This window comes from Phyllostomus discolor, chromosome 1 (assembly GCF_004126475.2).
Source record: "Phyllostomus discolor isolate MPI-MPIP mPhyDis1 chromosome 1, mPhyDis1.pri.v3, whole genome shotgun sequence".
NCBI classification, from domain to species: Eukaryota; Metazoa; Chordata; class Mammalia; order Chiroptera; family Phyllostomidae; genus Phyllostomus; species Phyllostomus discolor.
In genome coordinates this window covers 7,646,103-7,657,171 of record NC_040903.2, presented here as the reverse complement: position 1 = coordinate 7,657,171, position 11,069 = coordinate 7,646,103, and the positions used below count along the sequence as shown (strand labels likewise).

At 44.5% G+C, this 11,069-nt stretch overlaps 1 long non-coding RNA gene across 1 annotated transcript; it reads left to right on the top strand.

Moving 5' to 3' along the window:
• Window positions 1–9,365: 9,365 nt before the first annotated feature.
• On the top strand, window positions 9,366–10,789 carry LOC118499145. Its single transcript, XR_004901669.1, has 3 exons — window positions 9,366–9,624; window positions 10,139–10,260; window positions 10,727–10,789. It is a non-coding gene; the product is annotated as an uncharacterized LOC118499145 (long non-coding RNA).
• The last annotated feature ends 280 nt before the right edge of the window (window positions 10,790–11,069 follow it).

Below are 11,069 nucleotides of genomic sequence, written 5' to 3'. Positions count from 1 at the left end.
ATACGAAGACGCCCCGCCCCACCGCACCCCACCGACACCTGGGCGCAGGAGAAACAGCTTGTTTTTCTGAGTTACTGCCTGGGCATTTTCCAGTTTTCCCGCCCTGTTCACACCAAGCATCTGGACGTTTCGATAAGGACTTGGGTTTAGGATCCCTGCCATAAGATACGCTTTGCTTCTCTGGGACACCATTTAAAATAACCACAAAGCCCTGGCTGGTGTGGTTGCGTAGACCGAGCACCCACCCGCCCGCCCGCCTGCGGACCAGAAAGGTTGCCAAGCGTGATCCCCCACGCCTGGCCAGTTGGGGGCGCGTGAGGCAACTTCGCTGTTTCTCTCGCACTTCATGTTTCTCTCTCTCTTTCCCCCTTCTCTAAAAATAAATAAAATATTGAAAGTCACCGCCAAAAGTGAACCCGTTGAAAAGGTGGTGACCTCCACCCCAAGTACGGAATAGGTGCTTATGACCCCGCTCTCTGAAACCTGCTGGTCTGCACCGGGTGCTGCTTTCCTCTGAGCTTCACCCCCGCCCCCAACCCCTGCAGGAATGTGTAATACATCCTTCCTTTGTGTGGGAGTAGAGATTGCGCCTTCGAACAATTGATGTACTTAATTACCCTGGATGCTAAAGGCGTGTGGGTGGCTAGCGCCTCCTCATCCTGGTCATAATGGGCATAATCCTAATTCACTAATCACGGGCTGCTTGTCGGCATAACACAACACCCTCGCTCCGCTTCCTTTCCGCCACACTTTCTTTTTCCGTTCCAGGACTGAGCTGGGACGTCAGCTGGGACAGGGCCGCTGCTCTTCCGCGGGTCAGGCCTGAGCCAGGGTGGCGGGAGCCCCGGAGAAGGAGGAGGTGAGCGCTCACTCAGTGGAGGGGAGCCTGTTTCTGGCCCCAAACTAGGACCGCGTTGACAGGGCACCTCTTTCCACTGGCCAAGTGGGTTTTGTTTTCAGGAAATAATAACTACAAAAAAATAATATTTATGGAGCTGTTCTACGTGCCCAGAACTCTGCAAACATACTTTTCATTTACTTTTCACAACATCCTCTGATCTAGCTTTATCGCCCCCATGTAATCAGAGAAGGGGAAGGTAAGGAACTCGTTGGGGCCACCATCTCCCGACTGACTGGCGTGCAGCCGTGGAGACCGTCAGTGTAGAGAGCCAGGACACCAGGAGCAACAGACTCCCACGTGCAGGGCCAAGCCCTCAGTCTGGGCAGGGACCAGAGCTGTGACCTCCGCCTGGCAGGCCTTTGAGGAACATGGGGGGCGGCTGCAGGTAGGTCTGCAGGGTTCTGTAACATTTTATATGAATCTTTGTTTTCTTTTTTAAGGTTTATAACCAAGCTTTGACATGTACTGAGGTTTGCCCAGGTGGACTTCAAAGTGATTGGCTGATGATCCCTTTTTGCCTTTCATATTCTGCCTTTCTTAACGGGAATGGCTGTCCGTTATCCCCACACAGGTCCCACCACTGTATTTCTGGAGCGCGGAACTTGCCTCCTAGTCTCAGCACTCCACGAACAGAGGACTTTTCCAAGGATGGGTTATATCCAGGACTGCACCCACACCTGAGATTTGAGACTTTCGTGCTGATGAGACACGTTCTGAGATTGTGGACTTGGGTTCATGCTGTAATGGGCTGAGACTCTGGGGCACCTTGGGATGGGTGGGTGAATGTATTTCTCATGTGGGAAGTGTCTTTGGGAACCAGGGGATGTGCTATGACAGGCTGAATAATGGCCCCCCACCTTACCCCCAATATGCAGCCTTGCATAGTGAAGGGGATTTCGCATAAGTAACATACACTGACAGACCAAGGCCTCTAGGTCAGAGACACGATTTATTACTAATGGCCGAAACACCCAGCCAGAGCAGCATTGTCTGTCAGTCAAGTCCCCATGCCCCGATTCCCACAGCATCACAGTGTGGAGCAGATGTCACCTCTGCGTGCCGCAGGAAACTTGAGCAGGGGTGTCCACCGCCTGCGGGCTGCATGCCCCCAACACAAAATAGTAAGTGTTCTCAAAATATTACGAATTTTGTGATTACATGTCACCATGCGTTTAATAATGTGTGGCCCGAGACAACTCTTCTTTCAGTATGGCCCAGAGATGCCAAAAGTTTGGACGCCCCACCTCGCGTTTAATGGGGTTTTGCTGGTGTATCTTCCCATCCTCTCCGACAGAGAAACTACCCGTTACTCCTGGAATGCGTGCAAATGTCTCCGGGGAGGGGGGAGAGGGCTTTATCTTTACTTCCCTGGGATGTCTCTAGGGAAGGAGATGTCTCCAGCTTCACTATCTCGGAATGTCTCCTTATACAAATATTCTTCATTCAGATGCAAATACTTGTAGAGACTCCAGGCTGCAGAAATATGAGCTACTCATGGAAAATGGCCTTCCAACCTCCATTTCAAGCACCAAAAGGGCGGGGAAAATCTATTACCTTTAACAGAATAGAAACCTGCAACAAACAAAAATAATAGAAAGTCTGAAAAATCAACTATAATAATGCTAGACTGATGGAAAGGAATTGCTAATCTACCTGACTTTAGAAAAAGACCATGCCAAAAGAAACATCACCTAGTAGGGCCAGGAAATACCTAAAGAAAGGCAGACAGAAGGTGAAATTAGTTTGAGGAAGACATTAAGCAATATATGTTGCTTATTAGTAATAATACGAGAAAGCAACACCAATCCATGCCACTTACAAATGCTTGCAGAGATTATCTGACAAAAGATTTTCAAATGTAAAAAAAGGCAAAGAAATTTGCCACACATTTAGTACTTATTCCTGGGAAGATGACTTCATTATAGGTGTTAGATGTTAATTCATGTGTTCTTCATCAAATGTACATTGAATATTCACTTCCTATACATCAGACAAGATGGACATGACCTCTGCCCCCAGGGAGCATTCATTCCAGGGTGGCAGACTGACAGCACTAGTAATCAAATAAGTACAAATATTACCAACTCTATACTACAAAGGAGACAAAGAAATAAAGGGAAGAATAATGAAAGATGTACCCACGCCCAAACTCAGGTGGTTAGGAAAGCCCTCCTTTGGGAAAGAACATTTAATTCCATCTATTCCCCAAACAGCAGAGTGAATCTCAGAAACCCCGTGCAGGTCAGTGTCTGCTCTGGGTAATCCTTCTGCTCTCCGCCTCACTGACAAAAACCAAGGCTCTCTAACAGCCTGCCACACCCTTTATGATTTGGTCCCCGAATAGTTTCCTGACCTCCTTTTCTTAGTCTTCTTTTTTTTTAAGATTTTATTTATTTATTTTTAGAGAGGGGAGGGAGAAAGAGAGAGAGAGAGAAACATCAATGTGCGGTTGCTGGGGGCCGTGGCCTGCAACCCAAGCATGTACCCTGACTGGAAATTGAACCTGCGATGCTTTGGTTCACAGCCCGCGCTCAATCCACTGAGCTACGCCAGCCAGGGCTTTTAGTCTTCTGATAGCACTTATTATCTTCTAAGCATGACAAAGCCTATTTATTGTATATGTTGTTGCTCTCCTTGCCAGAACTTCCGCTCTGCTAGATAATGATCTTTGCTTTCTTCACTTTGTATCCCAAGTGTCTCTAGAACAGTTCCTGGCCTCTAATACAAGTTCATTAAATTTTGTTCAGTGAATATAAAATTACATTAATTTTAACATTTAAGCGTAGCAAAAAATAAAAATGTAACAGTTATCACATGTAATGATATATTAGCATTTAAATGCAACAAAGAAAAATACCACAAAATAAGAAACACTATGAAAACCAGGCAAGATTTTTTTCATGTGATGAGTATGTTTGCTGCCTGTTGAGTTCATCCCAGTCTGGAGCACAGGAGAATAACGCTACCCGAGTGTCTGCCACACCGTTTAATCTGCTTCTTTCCTTTGTTCTTAACTGGGTTAAGATGGAAAACCCCAGTTCACACAAACTAGTTGTTGTGAATGGTAGTAATCGTAGGGATACTCTTTCTGCTTAGCAAAGGAAAGTCTTCTTTCACCTTAATCCAAAGTGCTGATAAACTTAATGCTTTATAACCATTCTTCAATGTGTATGAGGCACTGAGCTGCAGTAATTCACTTTCTTCTTCGGGCATCAAGTTTAACTCAACTATTGATTGTGCATTTCGAAAAGCAAATGGATCTTTTATGCAGCAGTTTTCTCTCAATGATTCAAATCTCTCTTCTGGGAAGAAATGTTTAAAAGTTTGAGATAGAGAGGTGAGATGTAACAGTACCTCTAACTTTCCCTCTTTCAAACTGATTTCATTAATAACATTCTCTTCAACATGTGGCAAAAAACTTGGAAACATGTAGTAGCTGGGCCGACTGCTTTTAAGCCTTGTTTGCCATAACAATAATGTCTTCTGGAATCCTTGGATACATTCAACATGTTGGGCTACATCACTGTTTTCCCTGTAGTTTTAAACTTAGCTCATTAAGAATGCCAAAAATATCAGTTAAATATGCCAACTTCATTATCCAAATGTCATCTTCAAAACTACTTGCCAAATGAGACTATTTTACAGTGAGAAAATATGAGTCTCCTTCCTAAATTCATAAACCCTGCTTAGGATTTTCCTTTGAGACAACCAACGAACTTGGGTGTGATGCAGTAAGGGGGCATGATTACCTGCAATCTCTGAACAAAACGTTTTGAGAAGGTGGCTATGTAGTGAGCTCCCCTTAATAAAATTAACGACTTTCACTGCATTTTTCAATACTTCCATGAGATTCTGTGGCATTTCTCTGGACACTGAAGCTCCACGATGTATAAAACAGTGATTCTACACAGCACCATCATGAGTAACTTCTAGCAACTTTTTAACTACTCTGCTATGTTTTCCAGTGACGTCTGCTGTTCCATCACTTGTAACTCCTTTGCAGTTTGTCCAGCTTCATTTATATTGACCAACAACGTACTTTTCTAATCCTGTAAAAATATCTAATCCACTTAGATGTGAGGTTAGATTTAAACAACCCAAAAAATCCTCCGTGAAATCACCTTGCCGTGCATATCTGACATAAACTGGCGTGCAGCTTCCAACATCAGCGCTGTCATCCAGCCGGATCTCCAAATCTATATATACCATACTGTACCCGGGACATGAGCACTCTCTCTAATCTCAATGCTCTGCAATAGTACACATTTGAAGAGATGTTACTGTGTTATCACTGGGTATAGTTTTCAATTTATCAGCTAGCTTATCATAAAAAATTGTACATACCATATCCAAACTTGCTGCAAGAATAATTCTTTCAGCAGCTGTGTGAGCCATGTTCTCTTTTGCCGTACGGTATGCAACTAAATATGATGGAGGCCAAATCCTTTAAATCGGAGCCTCATCGTATCTTTTTACGTTTCTCCTTCATCGCATAGCTCCACATAATTCTACATTGTAAACTCCTAACACAACAGAAGTTCTTGAAATAACTCATGCACTTTCCCCACTTTTGCTTTTGTTCTAACTACATATTCCCTTTGCCTGGAATACTCTTCTTGTCTTCTTAAGTCATTTGAAATCCTATTACTTAAGATTTAGGTCAAATGCTACAGCATTCATCCATTCAACTAATAGTCAAGTATTTACAGTGTGTCAGACACTGGGGATACAACGCAATAAAACAAATAATGACATATTCCTATTAGGGAATGCCTGTACAGCTGTTGCAGTGAATTAAGAACACTTCCATGACAATGACAAACCTTAAAAAGCATGAAGTAAAAGAAAGCTGCAAAAGGATATATACATTACTATTAAAATTATGCAAAAACAGCACTACATATGTAATTAAAACATAAAGGTGTTTGGGAGAGTGGTTATCTTGGTCACGAGGGAATAGAATGCGATTGGGTGGAGCAGACAAAAAACTTCAGTTACTTCCATAATAGTTTATTTCTCCAGTGGCAAGTATACATGCTTTAGTTACAGTTTTATGTCTACCTTTGTCAGTCTAAAATATTCTATTTTTTAAAGGCTTGACTCCCTCCTGAAGGCACTGCAAATGTTTCTTGTAACCAATAGTTAAAAATTACTTTCATCTCTTGTACTCCCCTTCATTTCCCGTATTGTCATCTCTCTCTCACACACACACACACACACACACACGCACGCACGCCTGAAGCGTGGTCGCTTCCAGGTACGAGTTTTCGGTAGATCCGAACGTAACCCTCTCCCCAGGAGATTCCTGACTGTTCCCTCCGATCCTCTGGGAAGCCAGCTCTGCCTTTTAAAACCTTCACGCTGAGCCTCCCAGCCGACCCTGGAAGGCCTGCCCTCCGTTCCGGATTGCTGCCCTCTTTCCCCGGTAGATGTCAGTTGGTTCTTTGAGCAAAACCCGCACGTGCCTCCCCCGAACGAACTCTGGAGTGTCCCCCCTAGTGGATTCCTGTCCATTGCCACCCCACGTTGCCTTTCGTCCTTTCCAGCTCCACCCCAGGTCCGCACACGAGGCGTCTCGCCAGGCCTGCAGCGACCCTGCACGCCCCCCAAAGCCCACACCCCGCCACTTCCGGCCTCGGCCCCCGCAGCCGAGGATATCCCACTTCCAGCCGGAAAGGGGCTCTCTCGGCTCTCTGCGCAAGCGCAACATGGGGCGGGGAGTCCGCTTTGTCCGCATCCCCAAGCTCTCGCTGCCGCCTAGCGGCCTGTTCTACTCTCGCGCACGGTCTCTGAAAACCCCGGTGGTAACCACCCCTGGCTGCGGACAGTCAGGAAAGGTGCAGACGTGGTCTTTCGGTGCAGCTGCGGCTGAGCAGACGAGGCTGGCCCCCGCGGAGGTGCGGCACCCTGGTGGCGGAGAAGAAGCTGCTAGGTTAAGGAGGCTTTTCAGCGCGTGCAGCAGCAGCAGCAGCAGCACCCTGAGCCACGGGAGGCTGCTGGGGGCGCCTGCCACACAGTCTGCGTGCGACCCGGAGGCGCCCCCGGCCGCTGCAGCCCCTCGCCCTCCGGGGTCCAGCTAATACTACTAAGAGCGCACTCTGAAGCAATTTTGACAGCCTTGCAAGAGAAATGGAGATAATTTAGAATTTTAACATTTTAGCATTTCCTTATTTAGAGAACTATATTTAGTGATCATAGTAGTCTTAGTGTAGTCATAGTGTCTCTTTAGGGTAGCAGTTCACTGATTTTTAACATGCATCTGCCTTTCATTAAATAGATTTAAAATATGTGTTAAATATGTATATTTCTGTTTCTACCCTGGAGTAATTTTAACAACGCATTTCTTAGTTATTAACAAAATAAATCAATGCAAGCAACTTATTTGTTGCAAGCCAACTATTTTTCAGGTTGATTATATTTATTGCCTTTTATTATAATTTAGTTTAAGAAATAGGAAAAGGTTATTAGAGACAGAGGTTTTCATTTTAACTCTAAGGCTTCACATGACTTTGTCAGCATTTCTTTACCTCAAGCTACCACTTCTTTTACTAGCAAGATTACACAAAGAGATTTTTTAAACTATTTGGTTAGCAAATACTTAGTCTACATGGCTCAAACTACATAAATTTGAACTACATGAAACTACGTAAAAAGACATGCTTACAAATTACATAAGAAACAATGCACTGAGAAGACTGGCCAGTCCCTAACCCCATCCAGTGCTGTTCCTCATGGCCTCCCCCAGGTAACCACCCCAAGTCAGTCCCCTGTTTATCTTCCCGGTCTCCCTGCAAATACACTCAAATGCAAATGTACAATCGTATTTCCCTCCATTGTATATCTTGCATTTTTCAGCACTTTGCTTTTTTTACTTAACAGTATATTCTGGATATTGGTGTTGTCACTATTTAAACTTCTTTCTTCCTCTCTTCTTCCTTCTTCCCTCCCTCCCTCCCCATTTCCCCCTTTCATTCTTTCATTTATTTACCTGCCACCTTCCCATTCCATCCCCAAGCTACCTGTGCTTCTACCTAGCTGACTACAAATTCAGGGATTCCCACAACCACCCACCCTCTTCCTCAGGGGTGATAATTTTTTAAAATAATTGACAATTCAAGAAAGTGCTATACTTACTATTATAGTTTTATTATAAAGGGTACAACTGAGGAACAGCCAAATGGAAAAGATATATAATGCAAGCACAGGGGGCCAGGAGTGGAGGGCTGGCAGTGGCCTGTCTGGGTGTGCCACCCTCTCAGCATGCTGGTGTTTTCACCAGCCTGGGAGCCTCTTGAGCCTGGTTGTTTTGGGGGTTTTTTTACAGGATTTCACTGAGTTGGGGAGGTTGATTCAGTCACTGGCTATTTGAACTCAAATCTGTGGTCCCTCTCCCCTCTCTGGAAATCAGTGGATGGGCCTGAAAGTCCCTGCCCTATAATTACTTTGCTGGGTTTTCTGGCGACCACCCTGTGTCTGGAAGCTGTATAGGGTCTCCCAAGGGTGCCAGTAGTTCCCTCATTGGCATAAATGCAGGTGAGGTTGAAGGGAACTCAGGAATAACAGAACACACTCGTATCAGGAAGTTTCAAGGGTTCAGGAGCTTTGGAACAGGAAATGGACAGTGATCAAATACATTTTATTATACCATAAAAGAATAGTAAAATTAACACATAATACCCAACATCTAAATAAGAAATAGAATGCTGACCTAGTTTACTTTATTATAAGGCTACCTAGAGGTATCCTCAAAATATGCACTGTATTTTTGTTCTTTTTGTACCTTTGTGGATGGAAAAAGAGACATTCTATGAAAGGTTCTGTCTTCACAAGGAGATCTGATCGTTTATTCGTAACTGGGCAGGTCAGGGTGGTTAGTCATGCCCCAGGCATGTGACTTCTTTAGGAAAGGCTTATCTTTGCCCCAAGCAATTCTTGTCTGTTTCTGTGCATCTAGGTTAATAGCCTTTGAAATACCTCTTTTCAGAACCCTCCAGAAAGCACCTAGTCTTAACTGCTTCGCTTCTTACTTCAGTTCCTGCCTTGCCTTCTGCCCCCTTTGTGTATTCTTCCTCACCTCCTGCCCTTAATTCCGATGGACAAACAAAACTAAAGCTGCTATCTCCAGGCATTTGAGATCTTGCGCCCTGGCTTTTGGCATCAGTTTTTACTCAAACTCATAAAACTTCTCTATTTTTTTTTCATTTAACACTGTTTCTTAGAGTAATCCAAATTTACACCTGTCGCTATAGTTTATTCCTTTTCACTACTGAACAGTATCTGTTTTAGAAGCACAGCAGATTTTCATTATTCATTATATTGTTTACTGTTATGACCTCAACTGTTATCAGCGTTCTTGAGCACGTGCAAAGGTGTGGCTGATATGCCTAGAGGTGGTGTCGTGGACTGAATTTCCCCCAAAATTCGTCAAAGCCGTAGCTCCCAAAACCTCAGAATGTGATTACATTCAGAAATAGGGCTTTTGGAGGGGTAATTAAGTTAAAATGAGGGCTTTGCAGTTGGGGGAGGCTAATCCGATCTGACTGGTGTCCTTATAAAAGGAGATTAGGACGCACAGAGAGACACTGGACACAGCCGTGAAGAGAGGGAAGGCCACGTGAAGACACTGCAAGAGGACAGCCAAGGGCCTCAGAAGAAACCCAGCTTGAGCACACCCTGATCTTGGACTTCTCGTCTCCCAGACTAAGAAAGTGAATTGCTGTTGTGTAAGCGACCCAATCTAGAGTAGTTTTGTGATTGCTGTTACGGGAGGAACTCCCGGAAACTCGGCTCCAATGCAGTGCAGAATTATAAATCAGCAAGTGCATTAGCATGCAAGCAGGGTTTACTGGGGATCCGTTCTCAAGGGAGAGACTGGGCCTAGTTAAGGTAGAGGGGTGGTAAAAGGCACAGGTTCAGGGCAAAGCAGGGTAGGGGTGGCCAAAGGCCGGGGTGGCAGAGGCCAGGTGGCCTGAGGCCAAGTGGTCTGAGGCTGGGTGGCAGGAGAGCTAACAGGGCTGAGCTGAGAGTCCTTTGTTCTGAGGACTTAATATAGTTGGTGGGATGGGGGTGCAGAAATTACCTATTGATTGACAGGTAAAGGTGGGGCCAGCTTCCCAAGGACAGGGGGATGCATGAATATACAAAAGTGTCAATGGGCTTCTTCCTTTGGGCACTATGGACCATTTCCACCCCTTCAGGCCTTGGGATGAAAGAAGTTTCAAAGGCTTTGTTTCCCAGAGAGTGGAGAAGGTTCGCAGGATTTCGAGGACAGCCCTCCTCCCGTGTGAGCACGGTGTTTCCTGTGGTGTTGGGACACCTGGCAAGATTACGGACCGGGCTCAGTCCTGCTGAGTTAGCTGGTGAGACACATCTCCCTCCTGCTCCCTGCCTCGGTTTGCTGCCTGTCCTACCTAAGATGCCATCCTAGCAATCCAATACAGTTATAATTGCTAGATGCTAGGATTTGCACATGTTCTGTTTAATTAGCAATGGTGATATTTTTCTAAAATAGTTGGACCAATTTACAATCCCACTGGTAGAGTGCAGTCATTTTTATTCTACATTCTTGACCAAACTTGGTAATTAATCATATTCTAGTTTGTCATGTCTGGTACAAGAGGAATGGAATCTTATTGTCATGTTAGTTTTATTTTCTTTATAACTAAGGGTTGAATATCTTCATGTTTCTTGTTTCTATATCAATAAAATATCTGCTATATCATTGTGTATTTTTCTGTTGTGCTGTTTTTTTTTCTTACTGATAGGAGTTAAATGAAAGTAAAATTTATCCTTTTTTTTTCCTTGTTATTTTTTTTTTACCTCCAGAGAAAAAAGAAGGTGAAACTGTTACCGACCAAAGAGGGGGGCCTGGGACGATATACTATTGCCCGAAAGAAACCCCCCCAGATTCGTTATGTCTACCACCAGAGGAAAGACCTCTCTCAATGCCAGAGATTCATGAAAAGGAAAGGAAATGCTTATTTAATGCTATACAGACTTAAAGTAGTGACCTAATATCTTCATCAAAATCCCAAAGTCCCTTAAAACACCCACAAACACACACACAGTCCTTCCTTCCTCCCTTTGCCCAGTCTGGGGTACCGTATCTCAGGAAAAGAAATAGAAGTCCATGACTCAGGCAGCCCCCAGTTCTTCCCAGTAATCCGTC